Source organism: Leopardus geoffroyi, chromosome C1 (genome assembly GCF_018350155.1).
Source record: "Leopardus geoffroyi isolate Oge1 chromosome C1, O.geoffroyi_Oge1_pat1.0, whole genome shotgun sequence".
Lineage (NCBI taxonomy): Eukaryota > Metazoa > Chordata > Mammalia > Carnivora > Felidae > Leopardus > Leopardus geoffroyi.
This window is the reverse complement of record NC_059328.1, coordinates 7,784,371-7,812,248: the sequence shown is the minus strand read 5'-3', so window position 1 is coordinate 7,812,248 and position 27,878 is coordinate 7,784,371. Positions and strand designations below refer to the sequence as shown.

Here is a 27,878-nt window from a genome sequence, read left to right as displayed (position 1 = left end):
GTTGTAATGAAGGGGAGGGGATCCCAGAGCGGGCCTGGTGTCCGAGGCAAGGGGGATCCCAGCTTGAGGATGGTCCGAGATGGGAATGAGCAGGTGAAAGACAGCCCTTCCGAAGGACGTCGTTAGGGTTCTTCCCACTCAACGTAAAAATGGCCAGTGTGGAGTTTCGCCCACAATGCTGAATGCCCTGGCTTGCCCCAGGAGAGGGTCGGTAAGGCAGACCTGTTCCTCCACGGTGTCTCTGCCTTGGTTTTGGAGATGCAGCGCTAGGGAGGAGGTGTGCTCCTGTCTGGTGCTTGGGGCGGACACATGCCCTTGGTAAGCTGGCCTAGCCTCCGGGGTGACAGGAGGGCTCAGACACTTTCCGGTGAACGGGGACATCTAAGCGGCCGGTGATATTTCTGATGTGGGGCAGAGGTGGCTTCCAGGGGGTCTGCCCTTCTCTAGGACATCTGGAGCTTGTCTACCTTTCCTGGGAACTCTGTCCCCATCTTCAGCCTTCTCTTTCAGAAACTAGGCTAAAAGAGGCAGATGAGTTTACCCTCTCCCTCTGCCCCCCCTGCCACCACCAAGGCTGGGAACTTTCTATGAGAGGAGGAGCAAGATTCTACACCAACCGTCTGATGTTTCACCAAGGGTGGCAGCCTGGGTCTACCCTTCCAGGGGTTGGGGGTACCTGGGACCGATGGATGTGTCCTTTCTCTGAGCTGCCATGTGACCTAGACAGACTCTTTTAATTTCAGCTTCTCTTTCCCTGACTGCAGATTCCCTCCTGTGCCCCTTCTCCTTCTTCCCAGTAGTGGGCTTTTGGATTTCACAGAAGCAGGGGCTTCCTTCTCTCTCCAGGTTGCCTCACCTCATTCCTGCCACGGTGCTCCATGCCTACCCCCCCCCCCACAAGTTGCCTGGGCAGTCACCACTGTGCTGGGCTTTCCTCCTCTCTCCCTTCCTGAGCTCCGGGCATGGGCAGGAGCAGAGGGATCTCTGGGACCCAGTAGAGAGGAGTTTGCAGGGCTGGGGACACAGCAAGGGGTGTGGTGACAGATGGCACGCTGGGTCCTCAGCCATGATGCTCACCATCAAGGCTTCTGCGATCATACAGGCCAGGGCTCCTATTTTTATTTGGGGGTTTCCTTTTCCTACAGTGTATCGGGCAAGGATTAAGAAGTGAAATAGACAGAAAGAAGGCCAAGAAGTTCGGAAGATGACAGTTGGGCTGGTGGGGAGGAGGAGGTGGAGGAGAAGGAGGAGGAGGGGGAGGAGGAGGAGGAGGAGGAGGAAAGAGGTGAAATTAATTCATTAGAAAAACTTGTTTACTGGCTTTGCTTAGGCGCCTCCATTTTAAAAGTCTACGTTTACAATAAGTCGCTAATTAAAATACAAAATGAAGCAACAGCTATGTTTTTTTTTCCCTTACACTTTAATTGCATGATTTTTTGTGATGTAATTTCTGGAAACACCCAGTGTACCTCACAAGGCTGATTGTTTGATAAACTAGAAGCACCTGAAACCAACCCAAAAAATAAATATATAAATGCAAGGGAACTTAAGGTAGATTGGCAATGACAGAGAATTGCAGACAGCAGGGAACCAAAAATCCATAATAATAATAAGAAAAAAAAAAAACCCTTCTAAGGTAAGGACATTTATCCTCCTTGCCCCGAAAGGAGAACCGTCTATGCCTCTCAGGAGGGGGAAAAAGCTGAAATGGAAACCCGACCACGGAGGGTAATCGCTCCCTATTCCCCACCCCCTGGTTGGTGCTATGGGAAAAAAAGCAAAAACGACTTGGAATCTTCCCTGGTTCCATTTCTACCAAGGCTCAGTACTTGCTGGGGCTTCTTTCATCACAGACCTTTCAAGGGGATTCTGTGTGTCCCCTTGTTCTGAGCCTCGATGCAGTCCCAAGAGGGAGGCAATGACTGTCCACCCCCCTGGGAAAAACAAGCCTCTCCATGCCCACAGAGGGAAGACAGCATGTCCCAGGCTTGGGCTGCTAGCCCAGAGTTCCTGGCTCTTCTAGAAGGTAGAGGGAAAGGGTGGTCCACGGTAAGAATGGTGTGCGTTGTCTTTTGCAGACAGCCCCATGGCCTGCCGCCTTCTTTAAGATGCAGACCCGGGTGGTGATTGCAAAACTGCTGAGAAACCTGTCAGGAACTGACTCCAGGGTGGGGCTGGGAGGAAACTGGATCCCGCTGCTGGCAGACTGGCTGCTGGAGAATCCGAGGCCCAGCATCGTCTGTGGGCCCCGGGCCTCCTAAGCGTGGGCATCTGGGCAGTGGGAGCGTGAGACAGAGGGGGCTCGTAACCACACTGCCTTCTCTTTCTCCATCCAAAAGCTAGAAGCCCAGTTGGCCAGGCGTCCCAGAGATCTCTCTTCACACTCCCCACCGAGGGAGGAGGATTTGCCTCTTTTTAGGTCTTTTTAAAAAACACATTTTCTCCCTGATTATCACTCATGCTCATGGCTCATTGGAAAAGACCAAAAAAAAAAAAAAAAAAAAAAAAAAAGTGTGAAGAAAACAATTTAAAAACATGTAGCGTGGTCATTGAAAGCATGGGTTAGGAGAACAGAGGGACCTGGGTTCGAAACCCAGTTTTGCCCCCCGGCAGTGTGACTTTGGGTAAGTTCCTTAAGCTTGCTGAATCTCAGTTTCCCCATCTGTAAAGTGGGGATGATGATCGTGTGCGTCTTGGATTCGCTGTGAGGATCCATATAAAATACCGAGCACTGAGCCTGGCACACAGCACGCGTGAACGTTAACTATTTTCGTTATTATAGTTAATAATGATTATTCCACTGCTTTGAGATAGAATAGGCTTTTAAATTTTTTATTAAGAATTTTTTGTTTTTTTACATCGATGAAATTCTCTGTCTAACCCTGCCCCATCCAATACCGTAGCCTCTAGCCACATGTGGCTTTTTAAACTTAAATGAACTGAAATCAAGTCAAATAAAAAATTCAGTGCCACAGTCAACAGCCGCTGTGCACTTCAAGGACTCCGGAGCCACATGTGGCCAGCGGCTGCCATACTGGACAGCATTCTAAACAATAGAGTCATCTGGGGTTTCCTGCTTTGGGCCAATGTGTGTTAACGGCTGCATAATAGTTCATGATGGGGCTGAATCACCCTTCTTATTGGTGTGATGCTTTGTCCCTGGGTGTTTGGAACATCTTCTGGGCTCTGATTGGGCCTGCTGGGGTTGCCTGGCCCCGCACTGATGCTGTGGCGCGCTCTGATTGGTGCCAGGCAGCGAGGGGTTCTGGGAGGAACAGAACCTTGCCCGCTGATTGGCTCCCAGTGGTGGTGCCAGAGTAAGGGGCGGGGCTCTGCTTGCCCCCAGTTGGCCCTGGCAGAGCAGGAGGAGGCTGCCTCCCCCGAGCCCCCAGTGTGTCCCCTCAAGCTGGCTCTTGTACACGGTCACCTCACAGGGCACAGACCAGGGAGAGGAGGGACGTGTTGGAGGTAGTAAAAATGAGCACTAATGACCCACCCTCCAGTGACCTGAGAGTCCCAGGTGTCCCTGAGAGCCCCCAAGGACCACCCCCTAGCAGGAGCCCCCCCAGGGAGCAGCGGGCAGCCTTCCTTGGTGGGGACTGAATGCCTTGGTTGGGGGGCCAGCCTGCTCAGGCCTCCAGATCCTAGTGAGGGTCTTCAGGCTTCTGGAAGGGCCCCGAGTAAAGATGGCTGCGAGGTTGCAGGGCAGGGGTGCTGGGGATCCCAGGTCCAGGGGCAGCTCCAGGAAGACCTCGCGACGACAGGTGACCATCCTGTCACGGGTTGGTGGAGTGAGTGCATTGGGGTGCTGGGGTGATGCCGGGGTTGTGGCTCGAGCCTCTTCTCCAGAGGGGCCGTCCGCGCCTTCCTCACGTGGCTGAGGGCAGGGCTCTGGGTGGGGGGCTGTGGGCAGGACCGCCTGGGGAAGTGATCCCCGGAGCAGTGGGCAAGACAGAGAGGGAGAGCCAAAACCGGACCTGCTGATGTGGCCCTTTCTGCTTGCAGCGGATCATAAAATATGGCTCAGATTTTCATTACGGGCTCTATCGATTATCTTCTGGGACGGATGAATTATAGAGAACATTAAATTTTTTTTAAAAAGCAAGTGAGAGAGGAAATATCTGAATGAGTTTGGGTGGTCGATGGCAGAAAGGGCTGAGCCACCAAGCTTGCTGTGGCCTCCGTCTCCGAGCAGGGTGAGGACCAGACCACTCAGGGCAGGCAGCCTCTGACTCCAGCTTTCGGCCTCCCTGGAGCTCCGCCGGCCTGGCCTTGGCCACAGGGGAGACCTGTGCTCCCCTTCGCGCCCCTCGCCCGTTCCCCGTCCCCTCCAGGGATCTGGCTAGCTTCTGGGAAGGCAGACAGTTGGGCTGTTTGCAGGGTTCTGACCCAGAAGTAGGACCTTTCCCAGGCCTTTGGGCCTCTCTTGCTGGGAGGTGCTGCTGTTGGCTGGAGGTGGCCGCCCGGGCGGGAGGGAAGGCTCACAGGGCCTTCTCTAGTCAGGGCTGGGATGGGGACTCCTGAAGAATGTGACCACCGGGGCCTGTGGGCCACCTCCACTTTTCCCTGCTCCTTGTTCCTGCCATCTGCAGTCACTGGCTTTGGAGGATTTCTGTTTTCCCTTTGGAAGCTTGAGAAAAACATGTCTGGGTCCCATTGCTGTGCATTTCGGTCCAGTCTGGAAAGAGAGCCTCCTGAGAGCCCATCTCTGCCTTGTTCCCTCCCCAACCCCTCCCCTTCCCCTTCCCTTCCCACATGGTATCGTTTGAAAGTGCCACCCAGGCCTGGGTTCAAACCGCTTCTGAGTGGGTGACCTTGGGTGGGTTATACCCCTCTCTGAATCTTACGTCCTCGTCTATCCGGTTGAGACGATAGCCCCCCTCGTTGGGTTCTTGCGATGATTATACATATTGATGTATTAAAATCCTTAGCACCTACTGCTTAACAAACATCAGCTGTTATTTTCCTGGACTCTGGCGGAGCCTGGAAACCCTACCCCTGCCTTCCTTCAGCCTTTTTGATTTACTATTCCATTTTATAGACAGGGAAACTGAGGCACGGGGAGGTTAAAGTCGCTGGCTCAAGATTACCTAAATTGTAAACGGCAGAGCCTGGATTCCTACCGGGCAGTCCGGCTCCAAAGCTTGTACGCTAAGCACCGTGTGGCACTGCCCCCATGATCTGGCAGGGTGACGTACGTGTGTGTGCCTGCACGAGCGCTCTCGCACGAGTCCCAGCAGCCCTGCCCTCCTGGTGGTCTCCGGCCAATCCCTCCTCCCGACCCTCCCACTTGATGTGGTTCCCTCAGGTCATTGGCGACCCCAGCATTTTCTGGGGCCCTGTTCTGAGTGGAGTCTATCTCCCTCCCCCCACGCTGTCCTCCCCGTCCCGGCTTCACCTAGGCTGCCGTGAAAAGGTGGTGGTTTCCATGGATATCCGTCTCCCTCTGGCGACACGCCCTTTTTTGTATAACTCTGTTCCCTAGAGTTGATTGTTTTTGGCACACAGCTCTGTAAACTCATCCAACAATTAAAAGGGGGGAGGGGCGGAACAAAAAGGAGACAGTGACTGGGGTGAGCGATACGCAGGAGGGGCTCCTGGGGCGTGGGTCCCCTCTCTGTCCCCGGTCGGCAGCAGGACGGCACCCGAAGCGCAGAACGGCCGCATAACCCGCTGGCCGGGAGTTCTGCTTGCTGAGTTTTGAGAATTCACAGAACTCCACGTTTCCTTCCATTTGAGCTGTGTTCTTGCCCCATTTATTTCTCCCTCAGCGGTCAGGGGGCCCTTGCGCAGAGCCAACAGCAGCCATCTCCGGAGGCCACCTGAAGCCCTGAGATGCCAGCTTGGACCAATTTGAATATCTGCTGCCCTTGTTTTGGTTAATTGTGTATGTGTTTGCTCTGTTTGTGTACCATCAAATACCTACTGCGTTGGGCGGACCCGTCGTAGGCCGTGTGAGATCACAGATGAAAAATGCAGTGAAAAACATTTTCGTGCCACAACACATCATGTAGGATTTTTGTATTAAGATGTGGATTTTTTTATTGTTTTTTTTTTTTTTTTTTTTTCTTTCCCCTTTTCCATACAGCCCGAAGTTGGGCAACGTACCCGTCTGTGTTTTTGTTTTCACTCCGGGTGGTTTCTGAAATCTGCTCATTAGGGCTTTGTCCTCTCCGCGTCCTAGCCTGACCTTCTACCCCTTTACCGTCTCTGGTGTAGATCTTTCTACAGCGGAGGTCACCTCCTGTTGTCTTCTCTCCCCTGGGGACGATGGGCGCCCTGGCCACACCCATTCACCCAGGTGCAAACTGGGCTCCCGAGTCCCTGTTTCTGAGTCCCACATCGCCAAGGCAGACGCGCATGGCAAGTGGTCTCAGTGAGGGGGGAGCCAGCAGAAATCCATCCTCATGGTAAAGCCCTTTAGCTTGCCCCTTGTCTGGAGAGAAGAAATGGAAGCCGTCCCATTCCCACAGAACCTCGTGACTCAGAGTGGCCCTCTTCTGGTGGCCTTCTTGTCCCTGTCTCGCCAGATGACAGCAATGGGCTGCTCAGACCCCTTCCCCCTCCCGGAGGCCATGCCCGCAACTGGGACCCCATTTACCAAGTAGGTTCAGGGGTTTCTCCTGCCAACCAGGCACCTCACCATAGGCCTCACCTGCCCCCGTTCACAGCCCAGCCGGAAGGAAACACCTAAGCATTACCTTCGTCCTCCTTTGTGATCTCTGAGTGCTTTCTGCTGGCTCTCGGGGGGTTGATGGAGACCTGTGTGGGGGCAGGAGGACTGAGATACTGGAGAGGAAAGAGCATTGGGTGTGGGTCAGTGCTGAGACCAGGGGTGGGGACAGAGAAGAACTGTGAAGTGATTTGGGCCCTCCCTGAGTCCGGGCCTGAGCTGTGTGACCTTTGGCGAGTCACTTCGTATCTCTCTGTGCCTCCCCTCCCTAATCTAAACACGGGGCCCTAATGCTTCCTACCTCACGTTGTAAAGACTTGGCGAGATCACACGCGTACGATACTTAGCGTGGTGCTCAACGAGTAGAAGGCATCACGTAGGCCTGCCGGCAGATGGGGGTGAAAACCTCTCAGCTGCTGTGCCCTCCACTCCCGACGTGCCCTCCGTCACATGGTAGGAGCTCCGTCGATACTTACCGGCATCCGTTGGAGGAGGATCGGGTAACCGAGCGGTCCCCGTGAACCTGAAAGTTGCTCATTCGTGGCGCTAATGTTGGAGCGGGAAAACCAAGGTGCAGGCTGTGCTGAGGGGAACCAGAAGGAAGGGAGCCTGAAAACAGCCGGTGAAGTATTCTGTCGCCGGAGAGGGATGACGCTGTGCCGGGCCCGTCTGATCCTGACACGAGATCAGGGACTAGTTCAGTTCCACAAACACTTACGCTGCCCACTGTGGGCCAGCTGTTGTGCTAAATGCTGAGGACGCAGAGATAATTAGGACCTGGTCTCTGCCCTTGAGGAGTTAAAAACCCAACGGCGGAGACAGACTCGTGAACAAATTACTTTAGTCCAGTATGGATTTAAATGCCACAATGAAAGATGTGTGAGGAGCAGAGCAGAGAGGCATATGGCCTGTTTGGAGTGGATTCTGGAAGGTTACCTTGAAGAGGTGTGGAAGAACAAGGTGCTGGTAGTCGAGGACATTGCTGGAGCACCGGTAACACCTTGCTCATCTCTTGGGGATGACCCTCCAGCCCTGCTGGGTAGGAGGGAGAAAGGTGTCCTCTCCATCTGGGAGGAAAGGGGGGCCCTAGGGAGATCATGTGGCCTGTCCCATGGTCCACGGCAAGTTAGGTGGCCAGACTGGGGCTCAGACTCACATCTTCTGATTCTCGGCCCAGTATTATTTCTGTACCTACACATGGCTTCTCACCCCTTCACCCTGGAGCTGCTGGCCAGAGAGCTCTGTCTTCTGGGCTCTCCACCTACTGACCGAGATTCCTGCTGTTGCCATGGCCCCCGGGGCCTGTGCCGTGGGAGGGCCCCGACCATGGCAGGCCCCAGGGCCTGTGCCCTGGATTGGTAAATAGGTCAGGCTGCTTGCTTGGGGACAGTCCCTGAGCAAGCCCACACCTTGGCAGGGCTGGAGGATGGCAGGAATGGGGAAGACTGAGGAGGAGGGGGAGGAGGAGGCTAGGCCACACCCTTTATTCAGTTGCTCTTGTTTGCCAAGGTGAGAAGCTCCCTCTGCCCAGGGCAGGCCCGTCCCTCAGCTGGAGGAGGCTGGACAAGGGCCCCACCAGGGCCTGGGACACCCTGGTCCCCTGTGACTGGAATCCCCTTCTGAGCCAGGGCAGAAGAACCTGGTATGGTTCACATGCCCATTTGCGTGTGGTCAGACCCTGGTCTTTCTCGCTCTTTGCCAGAAGTCAGGGAGGTGGGAATGTTTCCCTTGACCTTTTCCCTGGGAAAGGTGTGTGGCTGGAAGGGGAGAGTGTGAGCCACCCGTAGAAGATGCTGGCTTTTCAGGTGGGGCAGGGGTCTTTCTGATGGGATATTGGAATACAGTCGTCCCTCCCCCCCCCCCCCCCCCCCCCCACACACACAGCAGAAGAATGTTCTGGGGGCGGGGAGCTGTAGGTGGTCTGAGGCACCCCTTCCTCTGGCTTGGAGATACTTAGCTGGCGGGTGGGTTGCCCAGGGCTTTGGGGGATCCTGGACCAACAGGCAGGGGGATGGCAGAGCCCAGAGAGTAAGTTTCCCTGTGGCCCTGAAGTTCCCATTAAAGTGTTTTTTCCTCTTTTTTAAAGAAAAAAATATTCCCAAACTGGAAAACAAAGGAAATCCACTTCCCCCAAATCACACGAAACTCACATTAGGGGCCTGGCGGGAATCCATGGAAACCAGGAAACCCGCTGTTAACCCTGTATGGTGCTGACGGGTGGGGTGGGAGCGGGGCGATCCAAGCCCAGGGCCACTATCACTGGCCCATCCCCGTGGCTGTGCCCCAGAGCAGAGGTGGGGGCAGCGGCTGCTGGCATCTGTCACCTTCACTGCCCAACAGCCCCTTCCACTGGCCGGACCTTGGGAGGCAGGAGAGGAGGGGTTCGTGCCCTCGAGGGAGGCTCGGGATCAGAGGGCTGGGCCATGTTGCAGAACCTGCCAGGTAACTGCCCACACCATGCCACGCTGTCGAGTCAGGCCGAGCCCACTCACACACTTTGGGAGCGAGCACACAGGTGGTGTGGATGCCCCGGTCGGTCAAGGGAGAAGGAAAGGACTGGAATTTCAGCCACCCCACTCCCTGATGCCAGCCCCGTAGGCACGGTGGGTGTGGGAGCAGATGGAGAGCCCCCCTGGAGTTTCCGTACCCCACTCTCACGCCCATCGGGCTGGACCTCCAGGCCTGGGAGCGTGTGCGCGGAGGTCCGGTGCCGGGTTTGTGCTTGCACGCGCACAGGCTAATTTTTCTAAAAAGGCCAAAAATATTTACAGATTTGAAGTTGAAACACAAACAGGAAAAGCCCTTTAAAAAGTGAGTGTAGTGGATATTCAAAACAGGAATCACCATGGAAACACCACAATATTTGCCTAAATTGACACAAAGGTTGCTGGTCGCAGGGCACCAACTTTCTTTGGCCACATTTTTTTTTTTTTTTTTTTTTGGCCCAACACCTATCACGAAGGAATCTCAGCGGCCCCCTTCTGGGCGCGTGCACTCACGCTCTTTTCTTTTTTACGGGGTGCGACGGTGCAGTAGCAACGTGGACGGTGGCGGCGGGGGGGGCGGGCAGGAGGAAAAGAGAAGAAATCAAACTGACCCATCCTGGGTAGCTGCAGGGACACCTGTTGATTCTGTTTTTAGAGACTCCCACAGGGCCACTGGGGGGTCATGGGAGCAGCTGGGAGCCGGCCCAGGGAAAGTCTAGAGGGAGTGGAGGTTGGGGAGCCCGAAGCTCGGTTCGGTTGCGTGGGTCTGATCTGGCTTCCAGCGTCAGCTTGATCCACCGTCAGGCTGACCTCTCACCCGGGGTGCCGAGCCTTGGGTGTGATCACTCTGTTATTACCTGGGGGTGGCATCTGATTGGCCTCTTATTGTTTCTACCTGTCTGCTTCTTTTGTTAGCTGTGACAACTGCTTTGCAGTTGGCTAATAATGGTGCAAAGGGTGCACTGGTTGTAGGGTCAGACCTGGCCCTCACCGCAGCCATGCCGTCCGCCGATTGACAGGCAGGGTCCGAGAATCTCTTAGCAGCGACTGCCGGATGGTTCCCTACCGCGCCGAGTGTCGGAACCGTGCCGTCTTGTCGTCCCGTCTTGAGGGGCCACGTGGGTCTCAACGGGAGTCTAATAATCTGTTTTCCCTTCTCGTTCCGGTAGCAAACAGACCTCGCTGACTGAAGGCCAAGACCCCTTCCATCCCATCTGCCCTTCCAGCCACCACGGTTGTCAGCCCTCCCGTAGAAGGGGACCCTGCAGCTCCAGTGGTGCACAGTGGAATGGACTTTGGACCCCGGTCTCTTGGGACACAAAGGTAGCTGCTCCTGATTCCCAGATGTGTCTGGGAGATGTGGGTCGGGGCTGTAGTTGGCCGGTGTGGGGGTTCCTTGTTGGGAGAGAGCCCCAGTAGGCCTTTCTCAGGAGGGTTCTGACCTGGATGGGGGTAGCTTAGGCACCCTAGGTGAAAGTAAGAAGACACAGGATTGAGGACGGAGCCCGGGCCTAGGAACAGGACACTGTATATTGGCCCTGGCTTTGACATTGACTCACTGCTTTCTCGGTTTTCCCACCTGTGATATAAACAGATTGGAATAATGGCCTCTAAGAATCCTGCCACTGAATGGTGTCAACAGCACGCGGGTACTCCAGGGGAGGCCTAGAGTCCTTTCCGAACGTCACCTCTGGGAGCGGTGGGTCCGGTCCCTCTGGACTGCCATGCTGTCCACAGGCTGCCACGCTGCTCTGAGTTCACATGTGACTTGCTGGGGGCTCTCTCCAGCCCAGGCAGGACCCTCCTTAGAGGAGAAGCCACAGGTGTCTTTTGATCCAGGCTCAAAAATCACCCCTCGCTTAAGGCAGGTCACTCATGCCAGGAATGGGTAGTCTATGAGGCTGCTACTGTCAGATATTTGCCTGCAGGTATCAGACGTGGTGGTTTTTGCTTGGGGCGGGGGGGAGGGTGGCGGGTGGGGTTGACACACAGCAGGTGCCTCACTACCTATTGGTCATTATTCAGTGTTCTCTTAGGATCCCAAGGGAACCAGCCCAGAGAGGTTGGTATGACAGGGGCAGAGGTTAAGGGTCTGGAGAATGGTTGGGAGGGTAGAGGCCGCGAGCCATGCCTCCCGTGTGAGCCACACAGAATTCAGCGGCCCCAGCTTACCACCCTGCGCCGTCCCTCCCCAAGGGCGCCACAATCAGGCGTGTCTTGCCCCTCCCTCCATGGCCAGGCTCTGCAACTCTGGACTTTGAACTTGCAAGGAGGAAGCGCTTGTCAGCGATGGGTGCCTTGGCGCCCACTGGGGTTTGAGAGGTCCCCAGAGCTGTAGGCCTGCTTCGCGCCAGACCGCGTCACCTCAGGGACTAGCAGAAGCCTTGGATGCAGCCAGGGATTTGCAAATCAGATGTAAATGTGGCCCTGGGTTACTGTGGAGGAACAACTGTGTGGCCGAGACTCTTCTTCCCAGTGTCCAGAATGTGATCACGCTCCAGGAGTTGGTGTGGGCACGTTGGAGGCGTGCCGCTGTTGTCCGCCGGTGGCCGTGTCGAGACTGTCGGCAGGACCATCTTGCTGGGGTGTTGGTGCCAGCACCTGCGTGTGTCTCCACTTCTGAGCTCTTCTTGCCTGACTCTGCTTCTCTGATGATCACAGGTCCTGGGAAGGCAGGCCCACGTGTCTTCGAGCCTCTGGCTGCTGGCCTCCCTAGCCACGCCTGGGCCCAGTGCACGAGCAGGTTGCCAAAGCGCCCGTGGAGCCCCCTTTGAAGGGGGAATGTTGCCCGTTCTGTTCTCAGTGGCAGGCTTTTTGTTTTCTTTGTTCCCTCGGCAAAACATGCCCATTAGTTTTTCCCTTTCCGAAGTTTCCACTCACTGTTGACTCCCAGGGGCCATGCCGGCATAGGGTACGGGCTCCACGCGTCCTGTGGGGCTCCCGCATCCTGGCATCGGCCGTCTGGGGCTTGATAGTGAAGCTTGGGGACTCCGAGGGCTCCAAAAGGGAACGTCGCGGCCAAGCCCCGCTGCACTCACTCACTCCTTTCCAGGTACTGGGTTTGGCCGTGGGCCCATGTCGTCTGTGGCAGGGCTGATCTGTGGTCTCAGAGGTGCCCTACCTCAACTCCCCAGAGTGTGGGAGAGGGGCGAGTCCACGCTGGCACCTGGTCCGCAGCCCTGTTCCCGTCTAGCTCAGATTCTACCTGTTTCTGGCTGCGCCACGTAAGATCTGGTAATGTTTATTCAACAGATCCTGAGGGCCTGGTGTCTGCCAATCGTTGGGGGTAGAGTTGGACAAGACAGCCCTGGCTCTCCTGGAATTCTGGTTGGGCAGGCAGACAAGAAACCCACAGAAAAGAACGAGGCCACCATTAGTGCAGAATGGACATAGAACGGAGTAGTGTGAGGTGTGTGGGCAGTCAGAGGAGGCCACTTTGAGGAGGTGAGAGTTAGCTGAGATGGGAGGATAGGAAGTCGACAACCATCTGAACCATCTGAAGGCAGAAGAATATTCCACAAAGAGAGCACTAGTCTTAAGGTCTTGAGGTGGGATGAGCTCAGTACCTCTGGTAACAGAAAGAAGGTCCTGGTGGCCGGGAAGTAGATGGGGTATGTAGGGGTTAGTGAGCTGGGAGAAGCTGGGATTTTATTTTTTGGGTGACAGGAAGCCACAGGAGGGTTTCAAGCATGGAGGTAAAGTGATCTTGTTTTCGTTTTCAAAAGATGGAAGTGTGGGCGCCCGGGCAGCTCAGTCGGTTAAGTGACCAACTTCGGCTCAGGTCACCATCTCCCGTTTCGTGAGTTTGAGCCTCGCGTCGGGCTCCGTGCTGACAGCCCGGAGCCTGGAGCCTGCTCCGGATTCTGTGTCTCCCTCTCTCTCTGCCCCTCCCCTGCTCGTGCGCGCGTGCTCTCTCTCTCTCTCAAAAAGAAGTAAACATTTAAAACAAAATGAAAAAGATGGCTGGGGCTGCGGCGGGGAGAGTGGGTGGCACGGTGGCAAGGGCAGAGACCAAGAGGCCAGAGGGGAGGCAGCTGTGGCCGCTGAGACGAGAAAGATGGAAATGGACAGAAGGGCACGGAGTCCGTGTGTTGAGAGGGCAGGTCCATAGGATTTGCTGATGGAGTGAGCGGCGAAGAAAGGAGCCAGTGTCCTGGCTCCAGCTTTACAGACGCCCCCTGTGGCCCTGCATCTTCTCCCCTCTCACGCACCCACCCTGATGGTGCCAAGAACCACCCGTGGCTTTCAGGGGCGCTGTGTCTTGTCTTGTGGATTAGGGAGAAGCACCATCCAGGGCACTATGCTGGTTGCTGAGAAAGCCTGGCCGAGAGGATTAGGCATCTCTTGGTCGGCCGCATGTGGAGGGAGGGCCAGAGGCCTGCTTGTCTCTGGCACCGTTTTCGGTAGGGATTTCCAAGCTGGCTATCCTTCTGGCCCTGGGACTGCACCGAAGCCTGTCTTGTGCCTCTGCTCCACGAGTTCAGTGCCGGGTCTGAGGTTGGACCCAGTCCGTAAAGTTCCTCTCACTGTGGCTTTAAATGCGATCCGTGTTCTCGAGGGCTGAGCGTCTCTGGACCCTCTCGCCCGTGCATCCGGTCACGCAGAACCCAAAAAAAGGGTTTGTCTAAGGCCTCCTCCTCATTTCCATTCGGGCCAGCTTAACCTCCAGCCCAGTTTATGGGCAGGGATCCGAGCAATCTTTCCACGTGGAAAGTCTTTTCACAATTTACAGTGTGAGTTCCCATAGGTGGCCTGTCAGATTTGACGTGGGCCACTGTCCCTTTTTCCTGGGCCTTTAATACAAGGCTCTACTTTCCCGGGTCCTGGTGTCACCTGCTCGGGTCAGGACGAGGCAGGCCACCCCAAACAGTGATGCTGTAACAGTGAAGCAATCCTCGACACTCCGGGGTGAGTGCTACACAGCCCTAACCCTGGAGCGAGCACGGGGCCATCACAGCCGGCTGCGGGGGCCCCAGTGAGTTCTTGCCCATGTTGGCAACATATTCCCAGCCATATGGGCCAGCTCAGCCCTCCAGGAAAGCTCTGGAGGCTTGACCTCCAGGGGGAGTGACAGGAGAGAGCAGAAGGGCAGGCTGGGGACGTCTCGCAGGGGTGACAGGGATGTCCCAGGCGTGCAGCTGGTACCTCTGCCTGGCTCTGAGGGGGTGTCAGCCAGCATCAAAACGCCAGGCTAAGGCGGGGGGGGGGGCATGTGTGGGTGGGCAGGCGTGTGTGTCTGTGCATGCGTGGGAGGCTCTTCTGCTTTCTGCCTCCGCGGCCTGCACTAGATCTGTGGCCTTCCCTCCTAACTGGACTGGACACTTCCAACTCCATCCTCCCGGGTCTTGATCTGATGTGGGGCTGGCCGCTCCAGGCAAGCAGGGCTGGGGTCAGGAGAGGTGCTGGCGGAGGGGCCTGGGGGCCCGAGCCCTTTGCCACCCCTGGGTAACTTCATGCTCAGGAGGATGGCTGAACCGAAAGGCTTGGGAAGGGTTACGATCCTTCTGGTTTCTATTCTGTGTGAGAATTGGGCCTGATCTTGCCAGCGCCCCAGCCCTGGGCCTCGTTCCTCGGTTCTCCCTTGTTCCCTGGCAGAGTCAGGAAGCCCCCGGGCCCCAGCAGGTGCAGACCCAAGAGGAGAGGGTTGGGGCCGGGCTGGGAGTTCCCGCCTGGCCAGAGCTATCCAGGGGCCCCCTCTTCATTCGATGATGCGGTCGCTCCAAAGGAACAGCGGCCCATGGCTTTGGGAGGGTTAATGTCTTGTGGATGTGGACGAGGGCAGAAGCACTTCTGCCCTGCCTCTGTCCTCGTGACCTTGGAGCCTCCACACGGAGGCCTGAGGCAGCAGGTGTAGGGACCCTTGCGTGGCTGCCGACACCATTAGCTGCTGGTTTTCCATCGAATCCACTCTGGGCAGGTTCCTCACCTTCCGCTCCCCACCCAAGTTTTCTCTCTGGTTTGGTTTCTTGGGCTCCCCCCCCCCCCCAGAACAAGCACCTTTTCTGCTCCTGAGCCTCCATGTGGTAGCCTGGGGTTGGGACCCCCGTGGCCAGGGTGAGTGGAAGTGGGAAGGTGTAATTAATCACTAGTTTCTTCTCCAGAAATGCTAATCGGGAGAAGCAATTAAAAGCAACTTTTTTCCCTTAGTAATCTGCGTTAAAAGCTGGTAATGAAGTTTAGGGCCGTCGTGACTCAATATTTCAGCTTCACCGACTCAAGTCAAAACAATCCAAGCCCAGGAGTTTGCCGGCAGCTGAGCTGGGCCCGGGCAGCAGCTGGGAGTCCCCATTCCCTCTCCTCACCCCTCATCACTACCCCCTGCCCTAACCCCGGCTGCTTCTGGGTAGCGGGCCCAGCCAGGAGAGGAGGGTCTGGGTGGCAGGGGGATGGATCCCCCAGGCCATCCCTCAGGAGACCCAGAACCGGAAGTACATCTTTAGGGCAAGTGATAGGACCTGTAAGAGGACCGCTGTGTGGGGGCAGAGCTGGGGAAGCAGGGGATGGGCCTGGGAGGAGCCAGGTACCTGGGAAGCCCCCAGGGCGGCCCAGGGCCCAGCCACAATGGGCTCTGAGTCTGAAGAGGTGGTGGTCCAAATCTTGACCTTTAACCTCTGGTCTTTCATATGTCTTTTTCATTCATTCATCAAGCCGCACTGAGAGAGGCTGCGAACCAGACCGCAGCAGTGAACAAACCGGCCAAACTTTCCTGTGCTGCGGAATTTGCATTTTAGTGGAGAAAGGCAAATGACAAACGAGATAAAGAAATAAAGTATTTGTTGGATGGCCACGTGTGTCCAGGAGAAAACCAGCAGGTTTCTAGAATAGAATGGGGAGAGTGCATGGCAGGGGAGGGGGGGGGGCGGAAAGGTTTATAATTCCGGGTGTGGCATCCGGGGAAGGCAGCGCTGAGATGGTGACTTTCGGTAGGGATGGAGAAGGTGAGGGAAAGAGCCCTCCTACTCAGTACTTGGGACAAGAGTGTTCCCACCGGGGTGAACGGCAAGCGTGAGCTCCCAGACACAAGAATAGCCTGGCTTGTTGGAGGACAGCTCGCTGGGGAGAGATGCTGTGGGAGGTCACGGGGGTCGCGTTGGGGGGGCCCCAGATCCTGTAGGCCTGGTAGCCGTTACCCCAAGTGAAATAAGAAGCTTTTGGAAGAGTTCTGGGTGACTTGATCTGATTAGGCACAAGCTCTTTTTATTAAAAAAGCAAGACCCAACTGTCACCAACTCATCCTCTCATGGGGACCCTCGGTGCCCCATCTAGGTGCATCTGTACTCACTGCCTCCCCGGGGTGGGGGGGTGCTCTCTTGAGCAGGTGAGGGGAGTGCTGAGGGCGCCGTTGGACACCCCCCGCCCTAGCCTCCGCCTGCCCGTCCCCCAGTCCTCCTTAGGGAGCGGTTCAGAAACAGGCTCTTGTCACTTTAAGCAGCCCCCCGCCCAGCTTCCCTGGCCTGCTTTATCTGAAGTCCAAGCGCATGTTGTTCCAGGACCGATCCGCTTTAGCTAATTAATAATCTGACAGGAGCCACCCAGGGGATTAGCCGCTGAGCTGAGCTCCACCAAGCCCCAGCAAATGAGCCCTGTACTCCTTGGGGACGTGGAGGTGACTTTGAGGGGTGCAGGGAGAGGGGACCCCGGCAGGCGAGCCGTGGCACTGGGCTGTGCGGTAGTGACCACGGAGGGGAGAGGGCAGGCAGGGGGGCAGTGACGAATGAACGGAGCCTCTGGAAAGGAGGCTGCTGTCCTGAGATGGGCGGGAATGTCCATTTTCCCTCGCTGCCCCGTGCAGTCCTGCTCACCTACCTGCCAGGTATTAACCTGCTGGGAAACGGGCTAGAGTTGCCAGAGTTAGCAAATGAAAATACAGGATGCCTGTCATACACCTGAAACCAACAGAACACTGTATTTTATGGCAACTAACTGGAATTAAAATAAAAACTTAAAAAAAAAAAAGAATATAGGATGCTCCGTGACCTTTGAATTTCAGATAAACCACAAAGTTTTAGTGTAAGTGCATTCCGGGTGATATCAGGGGCATACACTAAAAAAGTACGGAAGATTTCTCTGAAATTCAGATTTCACCAGTCATCGTGCATTTTCTCAGACAATCCTGAGCGGGGAGGGCCGCAGGCTGCTGGGCTCCCTCCCAAGAACAGCCCAGAGCTCCCTCTGGAAGAGGTAGCACCCTTGGGGAGCAAGGCGGGGCCAGTGCCGAGTGACCTCCGGTGCCAAGTGCCAGGTGGAGGAGGCTGGAGCAAAGGTCAGCTGCTTGCCCGGGTCTCTCACTTCTATTTGGGCCCAGGTGGCCCTGGGGTGAGTAGAGTCCAAATCTCCTTCGAAGGAGCTGTGGCTCCAGGCTGGGAAGCAAGTCCCAGGGTCGTCTTCCCCAGGCAAGACTGGTGTCTGGGAATAGCCTGGGGTCTCTCCAGAGGGAAAGGCCCGAAGTTCCTGGGGTAATCTGGGCTAGGTGGTCATCTGCCGAGGGCATCTGTCTGCTCTGAGCCTCCGGAGAGGTCAGCAGGGATGGCCCACCGTGTGGGAAGGGCCAGGCCAGGTCAGGCAGGAGATAAGGGACCTAGCCTGCCGTGCAGGGTCGCCTCCAGGTTCCAAGGCCTCTGGGCACTGAACAGAAATGCCCATCTGCTGACCTCTCCGCCCGCACCCCCAAGGCGGCCGACTAGCCTGGATAGCCTGGGCCAGGTTTTCCGGGACGTGGTGCCACCCAGTGGGGCCTGGGAGGTCATTCTCGGCGCAGGGAGGGGTGGTCTTTATTGGAAGCCTTACTTACTATGGGATCCTTACTGCTCCCTCTCGTGACCCTTCTCACCCCGGCTCCGTTCCCACTGGTCAGGGTGCTCAGGGCGGTGAGAGGGGCCTGCTGCCAGCTGGTGGTTGTCCAGCCTCCTGCAGCCAAGGGGCCCGATGCCAGGCAGGCGGTGCCCCCGAGGTGGGAGCTCTCTCACTCCTGCTGTGTCCTCTAGGAGTTAACAGCATCCTGTGCCCTCGGGGCCTCCTCTCCCCCAACCCCTGGGCCACCCTCCTCCTGGCCTTTCCCGGAACAACCAGCAGTACAGCCTCGTGGTGGGAGCAGAGGGGGTTGGGGGTGCCAGGCCGGTGGGAACCTCTTCCGCTTCCCGAGCTCTCAGCCTCTTCCCCAGCGTGCCCGGCGGTTTGGCCCTGTTTCGCGAGCCGTCTGCTGCCCGTGCTGCCTCTGACCGACATCGTTAGCGTGGGTATTTATATTTCATTAACGACATTAAGCCCAAATGGCATTAAAAGCAAAGCTGGTGATAAATAGCTTATTAATAAACAGGGAGTGCTCCGTGCTGCCTGGCCTCTCCCAGCCCCGGCGTTAACCCTTGCTGCCCTAGATAATCATGTTTCATCCCCAAGATCATCCCCCTAAGGTGGGCCGGGAAGCGCCAGTCACATGTCCGAGTTCTGGCTCCTCAGAGGTCAGTGCCTTGTAGATCCCGTGTGGGCCAGTTTGGGATCACTCGGACCTGTGAAACGTGGCCAGACCCCTCACGGCCTCTACTCGAATCTCCATTACCCTCTCTCTCCTTCACTAGTTTTGATTCTGGGCTGAAAATTTCAGGAAATGTGGCTTTTCTAGACTGTAAGCTCAGACTTTCCCCATTACCCTGTTGCTCTGACTGAGAGGAGGCTCACGGAACATTTGGAATCAAAAACAATGCAGGGTGCCCGGGTGGCTCAGTTGGTTAAATGTCCAGCTTCGGGTCAGGTCATGATCTCACGGCTTGTGAGTTCGAGCCCCGCATAGGGCTTTCTGCTGTCAGCGCAGAGCCCAGCCCACCTCGGATCCTCTGTCCCCATGTCTCTCTGCCCCTCCCCCAGGAGCGCTCTCTTTCTCTTTCAAAAGCAAATAAAACATTAAAAAATAAAAACAAATAAAAAGTAAAGAGCAGTGCTCATGAAAATGATAGTAATAATAATATTGACAGCAATAATCTCAGCTGGCGTCTCGAGCGCCGTGAGCAGGCCTTCTACTGGTCGCTCCCATGCAGCAGCTCTGGAATGTTCCCTGAGACCCCACGGGTCATCCAGCTCAGGTTCATTTTTATAAGTGGGAAGCCAGTGCCCAGCAAAGGGAATGCAGTTTACCAGCCGGAGCCCACATCTCACAGGTCCTGCCACCGGGGCATCGGGTGGCTTCCCCAAACAGGGCCTGATGCCCTCGCCACTCCTAGGCCTCCCGGACCCACCACGGCTTCTCAGCTGTGGCCCCAGCCTTGCTTGACCCTAGCTCCTTGCCCTTGGGATTGTGCTATTCCATTCCTCGATGCCTGGGGGAGTGTGCCTACACAGGCTGACCACCTGGAGGGCACAGTCATGCACCTTGCAGGCCACTCCCCCCGCCCCCAGGACCCAGAGGTGTCAACGGAGAGCCAACCCACAGGGCGGGGTGGGGGGCGGTCTGTGGTACTACAGAGGCCCCAGCGAGCTGGAGCAGCTTCTATGGGGTGCCCTCCTGGGGCAGGGTAGGGGGGACCAGCCAGCCTTGACTGTTTGGGGTTCTAAGTTAGTGTTTTTTAGATACAGAGTCATCTCTTCACACTTGCAGGAAATAGGGGCAGACTCAGCCCTGGGTCCCCCACCCCGTCTGCCCTAGCTGAATTGCTTGAAGGCCAAAAGAGAAAGTGGAGTCTTGTCTAAACTTTGGCTCCATTTAGAACTCTCCCCGCTGCAAACCTGAACCTGGGTTCTCATTGTCGCCCCTGTCCCTCTGGGGCTCCCTGGGCCCGGGGCCTGGCTGAGGGGGAGAAGGGGCTCTCGGGGTTTTGCAGTATAGAAGGGAAAGGTGGAGGTGGGATGTAAGGTGAAGATGTCGTGTCGTTTTAAGGGAGGACAGGAGTGGACGGCGTGTCGCCGGAACCATCTGGTTGTGTCTGGTGAGCACTTGGGGAAGACAGAGAACCAATTAATCAGCAGGACTCCTGCTGCCTCTGCCAGGAGCTTGGACTGCTTCTCCCATCCCATTCCCAAGCTAGGAAGGAAGTTTGGAAGCAGTGGTCATAGGGCTCATCTAGGAGGAATTCTACTCCTCATCCTGATGGATGGAAGCCTGTCCACCCCCACAGAGCAAAGCAAGCAGGAAGGGGCCAGCAGGGAGGCCAACCTGACCGGCGTGATGATGCTGGGGCTGCCTTGACAGGTCAGATTCACACCCGCTTCTACTGGAAAGACCTTCCAGCTTGCTCTAGCCATACAGGCCTTGACCTTCACCACAGGCCACGGTGGGTAGCTCGGCATGGAGTCGTACTTGTCGCCCGCTTTATGCTCTGAGCGCACAAGGCACGTGCGTTAAGCCAGTCATCAGAGGGGGCGCCTGGGTGGCTCAGTTGGTTAAGTGTCCGACTTCGGTTTGTGTCATGATCTCACGGTTCGTGGGTTTGAGCCCCGTGTCGGGCTCTGGGCTGACAGCTCAGAACCTGGAGCCTGCTTCGGATTCTGTGTCTCCCTCTCTGTCCCTCCCCTGCCTGTGCTCTCTGTCTCAATCTCTCTCTCTCTCTCTCTCTCTCTCTCTCTCTCTCTCTCTCTCTCTCAAAAGTGGATAGAATAAACATTTGTAAAAAATTAAAAAAACAAACAGTAATCAGAGAATCCAGCAGCTGGCGGGGAGGGGTCAGCCAGGCCTAGAACTAGTGGTCAGATGAGAGAACTGGGTGGGGGAAGGAGAGGGTGATGAGGGACAGGCTTTGGAACCCGGCCCAGCTGGGTTACAGTCAGGCCTACCCTTTGCAGGTGTGTGGCCGTCTCTTCACCATGCTTAGCCTCAGTGTCCTCCTCTGTAAAGTGGGCACACTAGTTCCTTCTCTGCAGGGATGTGGTCTCTATAGTGCTCACGACAGGGTCGGGGCCCCTTAGGTGCTGAATGAAGGGCAGCTACTGCCCTTTTTGCCGTTTGGCCTGCTGCTAATCTGTGGCCACTAATGTTCTGTTTGACAACTGGGAAAGGAAATGGGTAAAGAATACAGCCTATCTGGCAGGGCATGGCCCAGCGCTCCTGCAGGGGCATAGTGGCAGCAGCAGGTAAGGGCGGGCCCATCCATTTGGTGGGGTTTTTGGAGCACGTCCTCCTCGGCTAAGCTTAGAAGGGGCAGGGGCAGGGGCGCCTGGGTGGCTCGGTCAGTTAAGCATCTGACTTCAGCTCAGGTCATGATCTCACGGTCCGTGAGTTCGAGCCCCGTGTCAGGCTCTGGGCTGACAGCTCAGAGCCTGGAGCCTGCTTCGGATCCTGTGCTCATGCTCTGTCTCTCTCTGTCTCTCAAAAATAAATAAACGTTTACAAAATTAAAAAAAAAGGGGGGGGGCAGGGGGCAGAGGAAAGCCTTTCGAGAGGAGCACTGTGCACCCCACTCACAGCAGGTGCCCGAACCGGTGGGGGCGCCGGGTGTGGGTGTGACGGCCACTGGTTGCAGGCAGCTGTGGTGACATGGGAGGAAGCAGAAGGACAGGGGTCTTCAGTATGGCTGTCCCGCTGCCTGTGACGGCACTCCCTTGGATGCGCCCGCTTTGGTTGTAAAGCCGCCGCAGCACCCTGCCGCACTGCACGGGTGGGGGACCAGGCCGCCCTCTTCGGCTCTCTTGATTGATGCAGGCTGGGACGCGTTCGTCTCCTGGCTTCTTCCCTGGGTGTCTGGGTGGACCTTCTGTCTTCTGCCACCGGGACCAGCTGTTACAACGTCAGCGGAGGCCATAGCTTCTGCCGCCGTGTGGCATGGTGGTGCTGATCTTGGCGCTTTGCAGGATCCCCTGCACCGTGGGATTTGGTTAGTCTACGGGGTTGCATCCGTTTGTATGAAAGGTGACAGTCTGGACACTTTTCTGCACACCCCCTCCTTCCCTTTCCTTTCCAGCCCCACCCTCTGTCCAGGGTCCGCTGCATTCTCCAAGGGCCAGGGCTGAGCAGGGGCTCGGGAACGGATGACCGGGTGGCCTGGAGCACAGGGGCTGTGCCCCTTCCCTTGCCTGGGTGGGACGGCACGTTGTCACCCCGAGGGTTCTGGAGAACACGCCTCCTCGCACGTGGAAGGACTATGTGGGGAGAGGCCTTGGGGGCATCTGCTGTACCTCCTTGACCTCAGGGCCATCCGACCCCCCAGGGGCCCAGGACGAGGGTCTAGGGTCACAGCCTGGAGGAGAGCTCCACGTAGTGGGAGTGGTGTCATGTGGGTAGATTGGTCAGTGGCCAAGGCGCCGGGCCTCGTGGCTTGATGGGCAGATCTTTCAGCGAGTCAAAGGCCGCTCCAGACCCAAAGCTTTCTCCTTTCCTTGCTCCCTCGCCTCCAGAACTGATAGAAATTGCTCATCTTCCCCTCGGCCCCATGGCACCCCAGTGCTGGGCCAGCCTCCTCAGAAGGGGTGTAGGAAGGTCCCGGGAGAAGGACCCAGGACCAAGGCTAGCCCTCTCTTGGCTTCATGCCTGCCCTCACCATGGGCAGTGCCCGCTCTGATGCCCACCGTGGGAAGGCTGGCCTTCATCCGAAGCCCCTGGACTTGGGTAGGGGGAGGGTCCGCATGCGTCCTCCCTCCTCAGGGAGCCTTGTCCTGTGTTCGTTTTCTTTTTGCCACTATTTTTTCTTGGGGTCTAATTAAAGACTTGGAGCCGTTTACAGCCTGTGGTTGGCTTTTTATTTGGGTCTTTGGCAATTACCTCCTGCCCTAAAATAAGTTTCGATGGAACAGGGGTAGGATTTTTCTTTTTGGCCAAGTTCTCGGCTTTAATTTTGCTGTGTGTATGCGCACACACGCAAGCACAAGTTGCACGTGCGTGCGCGTGTGTGTGTGTGTGTGTGTGTGTGTGTGTGTGTGTGATGGAGTGTAATGAAGGCTTTCTGTCCTCTCTGTTCCAAATCCTGCCTCCGTCTTCTCACTGTCCCTGTCTCAAGTGGCCTGTGGCCAAGGCAGAGCCTGGACAGCAGGAACAGTATGCCCTCAGCCTTGCCCTGCCCGGAGGCGGCTCTGTGACAACAGGCAGGTTATCTGTTGACTCTGTCCCAGTTTCTTCAACTGAGAATGGGGCCAGTGGGCTGGACATGCCAGAGGCTTCCCTACGACACTGCTTTGAAAGCAGCCCTCTTGCCACAACCTCGTAGGTCATCCTTGGGGCGGGAGGAAGTCACCACCGACACAAACCAGCCTCACTTTCCCCTCTTGGTCAGCACACCCTGTATTTGGATAGGAGCGTGCGGTCGTGTGGCGAAAGCCCTTCCCCGCTTTGCCTGCCTCGGTTCCCCTGGCCACCTCGAGAGCGGGCGTGATCACCCCACTTGACAGGCGAGGCTCTCCCTGCAGCCAGAGATAATAACTGACCTTTCTGATGTCGCTCAGCTTACAGTGGGCAGAGCCTTGGGATTCAAACCCAGATCCTCTGATCTCCCAAAACCCACACCCCGGACCGGCTACAAAATTTGCAGGGCCCAGCGCACAATGAAAACATGGGGACTCTTGTTGTAAATTATGAAGAATTTCACGACAGTGGTAGCGTGTGCCCTCTTGAGTGTGGGGCCCTGGGTAGCTGTGTGGGTCGCCCACCCAGGCAGCACCCCCCTGTCTCCACCCCCTTGAATTCCCTTCTCCTGTTTGCCGACATTCCCACCTGTGTGCTGAAGGGCAGGGAAGTTCAGTAGGGGGTCACCTGTGCTCCAGGTCCTTGGCTACGGTGGCTTTTTCCTGCAGGTAGAGAGGACTCTGGGCTCTCCCGATTCTCGGCCTGTCCCGCCAGACCCCTAACCTGTGAAGAAACACTGCCTTAGCATGGTGCAGGCTTTCTGGGGGTTCCCTGAGTCTCTTAGCATCCTCCAGGCCTACCTAAGGCCTCCTGAGACTTTAAGTAAGTGAGAGGGGGGGAAATATAAAAAAAAAGGATAAAGAGGATTTGGTACAAACTCCCGTTTCAAGGGTGGAGGGTGAAGGTTTGGGGGATTGATTCCCCGCCCCAGGCCCATCCCGTTCTGCGGATCTCTCTCATCAAGATGAAGGAGGCGGTGACCTGCCGAAATGTCCAGGTCACTGTGCTTGTGGCAGAAGGTCAGGTGGCCATTCCTGGGGCCGATCTGGAAACTTCCTGGCTGGTGGTCGGGGGCTTGCAGTAGCCACAGCATGTTGTGGGGTCACAGAAGTTTCCCAATAACGGATGGGTCAACAAGAGCACCCGGTGGGACATATGTCCACGCGTACGGTGGGGTGGGTGCATGTGCATACGCGCGTTCTGGTGAGGACACCACTCTCTGTGTGCCAGGCAGCTATTTAAATAAGAGCTGTCGGGATGGATGGTTTTCACTGGCTTCCCCGGACCCAGCAGCCTTTGCCTGCCCGTCTGGGACCACGTTCTTGCCCCTTACATTCTTTCTCTCTCCTCCTAATGCGCACACACCCCCCCCACCCCCGCCCCACCACCAAGAAGTCTGGGAACCAAAGTCCCCCCAAAGACCCCACCCCTGGCTCTGTCCGTGGCACCACTGCTTCCTAGAAAACCTTCTAGTTTCTGGACCTTGGACGAACTTCAGGATAAAACGTGTGGGAAGTCAGAGCAGCTAGTTTTATGGAGGCGGGACAACTTTATCTAAAATCGGGGGGACAGGGTAGGGGTGGGAACCCCATCGGCGTAAGGTCTAAGGCAGTTTGACTATAGGAGGGAGAGAGTGCCCGAGTTTCCAAGGACTGATTAGATGGCATGCCAAGTGTATTAAATTTTGCAGACATTTTAACAGCAATATGCTAGATAGTTGGGTGTCCCCTGAGGCGGCTGGATTTTTTATATCCTTCACAGAAGGTCGGAACCCTCTTCTGCCTGCCTCCCCCCTCCACCCCATGCTCCGTGCTCCTCTCTCTCCCTCCCTCCCTCCCTTCCTTCAACCATTTTCCTTGCCTCTTGCTCTCTGCTCACAGGGAACCTGAATGACACCTCTGATCTCCGCCCGGCAGGGCATTCTGCCCCTCCTGCCCACCTCTCCAGGGCAGGGGATGGGCACAGATGAGGGGCTTGATTTCTCTGTTCTCTCCCCTTCCCCTTCCTCCCCACATTTTGGAGACTGTTGTGAGACCTACTCCCCCCCCCCTCCTTATTTTTATAGAAAAAAAAAAGGCAGGAAAAGAATCCATCTGGCATATGAATAATTGAAATGGCTCAACTCTGTTCCTGTTGCTGCTGTTTGTTCTTGGCTCCCCGGCCCCCAGCCCAGCCCCCTGAGTACAGGTCTCTAGGCGGAGGGTGTGCGGGCATTCTCAGAAGGTTCTCGGTAGAGGCCTAAGCTCTCCTGAATCTTGAGCCCTTTCTCCCCGTGAATCCGTCTGAGATGCAGGCATTTGGGGACGGGGTTGGTTTCCTCCTCGCCACCCATGCGGCCAGCCAGCTTCTGGCTAGAGTCTCCCCAGGTATCACTCAATCTGGAATGGTTCCTTCGGCCCTTGGGCCTCAAGGGACAGTGTCCTGTGACCATGATTTCCCCCAGGGGCCCCCTGGAATCCTGTGGCCCATGCCCAGACTTCTCCTTGCCCCAGCCCGTGCTCCTCTGTCCTCAGCTTCAGGGGCCGGGGGACTCCTGTCCCAGGGAAGAGTCCTCACCCCACGCTCTCTTGGCACAGCCGCCCCCAGGCGCTGACCCAGGCACCTTGTTCACGGCCCCCTTGTCAGCTGCACTCCCGTCCCCTGCCCTCAGCTTGTCCAGCTGCGGACTCACAGGCTTCTCCACTTCTGTGGGACACAGCCTGTTTGCCGGGAGCCGGGAAAGCCAGAGATGTTTAACTTTCTCTCTGCAAGTTGGGAGAGAACACAGAGGCAGGAGGGTGGGGCAGGGATAGAAAGATAATGGACTCAGGCCTGGCTGGAATCGGCCGCCTGTTCGAGCCTGGACCAGCTGCACACCAAGCCCCCGAGTCCGGATGGAGAATTCACTGTCTCTTTAAAACCATTTAGAGGAAAAACAAAAGAACTTTAGTGCATTAATTCTGGTTGAAGATGGGTCTCCAGATGACAGGCTGATCCACATTATTCCCCACAAGACAACTCCCCCGCTCTCCCCCTCCCTCTCCCCCCTTCCGGCCCCTCTGCCCCGTTCTTTGTTGCCCTCCACGGTTTGTGCAGAGCTGACCCGAGGCTCTCCGTGCGTGAGGCGCGATCGTGCGCTCTGGGTTTGAAAAGTCGGTACTTTTGTTGGTCTGTTTGGGACATCACGGTTGTGTCATGTGTGAGGTATTGACTTGCAGCCGTGAGTCCTGTGGTTGTAAGCAAGTGTGCGTTTCAGAGATGCCAAGTGGCCGTGGGAGGGGCGGGCACGTGTGTCACCACAGAGGGGTGCGGTGTCCCTTTCCCCTGAGCTTTCTGGCTCAGGCCCATTAGGCCTCAGAAAATGCCCCCATAGAAAGAGGGTCTGAACAGCCCCCAAATGCTCTAGCTCTTTTCTAGGTCCGTAACAAAACCTCTCAGTAAGCAAAAAATTCAGGTGAAATTCAAATCAGGTTCGTTAACGTACAACCATGTATATATATAACTATACATAACCACACATACAACGATATATACGTGGGTAGTTATATATGTGTCGTTTGTAAAGACTCCCACACATGTTATAAAAGCTGCAAAATGTCTGGCATTCCAGGGCCTGGTACAAATAATTAGATATTTATATCCAATAAAACTGGTTTGATGGGGAAATCGTTTCTCTCTGTGTGGAATCTCAGTGGAGGACGAGTTTCGGTGGTTGGGTTTGTTTTCTCCCGGACAATAAAACCAGGGCTTTGGCACCAACCGACGTACTTCCGGTAAATATCTAAATCTTTTCCCACCGTGGCTTCTGCTAGATGGCCCGTCACACCAGCGCAACGCTGCTGTTCCCTCCCGCCTTTCCACGTGCACTCCAGAAATGCCTGTGTGTGAAGCCCCCTCCCTGCACCCCATGCCCTAGCCCCCGACCCTGGGCTCGAGTGTGCCTCATGTCCCCATCCTCAGTCCTCGCCCAGCCCAGGGCCACCACCCATGGGTCTTCTCTCTGTACTTTGCTCTTTTTTTTTTTTTTTTTCCTTTGAACAGTTCTCTGGAATGGGGCTTCTGCCTCAGTATCCCTTAAAGCTCAGTCTAAGTATTTCTCTGATTTCATGAAGCACCTCTTTTCCCCAGTTTTCAGTTTCTCTTCCTCTGTCTCCTGCTTCTAGACCTTTCTCTCCCCACTTTTCCCGAACTCTGCTTGACCTCCCGGCCCGTTGCCCTCAAGGCCTCTGCCGCAGTATGGAGCGGCCCTGGGGAGCCCGTCTGCCTCACTGCCCCAGCTCGGGGAGCCCACCCGCCCCCCATTCTCTTCCATCTGTTATACAGTTGTGAACAGACAGAGCCAAAAGAGCCATAGATGAGGGCAGCCTCCCTGTCCCATTATACAGATGGAGAGCTGAAGCCCCGCGTGGGGCAGGCCCGGGGTTCCTAACTGGGACCGTGCAGAGCCGGGGCAGAGAGTGTGACCCTCTCGCCTTCCAGCTGGTTCTGGGAGTGTGAGAGACCCCCAGACCTCACTGCCAGGTGGCAGTAGTGTCTGTGAGACTTCGGGCGAGTGGCCTCACTCACCTCTCTGGGCCTTGCTTTTCTGGACTTGTAACTCGGAATTGGTGGTTCTTATGCCATAGGGTCACAGAGAAGAGCAAAGGCACCCACGCATGACAGGGCCCTCGCCGGGTGCTCGGCCTGTGGGGCGCCCTTCCAT

The 27,878-nt window shown here is 56.3% G+C and overlaps 1 protein-coding gene across 1 annotated transcript in view; it reads left to right on the top strand.

Moving 5' to 3' along the window:
- CASZ1 (castor zinc finger 1) overlaps positions 1-27,878 on the top strand; it is a 149,110-nt gene that overhangs the window by 22,399 nt on the left and 98,833 nt on the right. Inside the window, exon 2 of the mRNA XM_045482145.1 lies at positions 10,329-10,482. The gene's annotated coding sequence lies outside the window, so the exon portion shown is untranslated. The remainder of the gene's footprint in view (positions 1-10,328; positions 10,483-27,878) is intronic.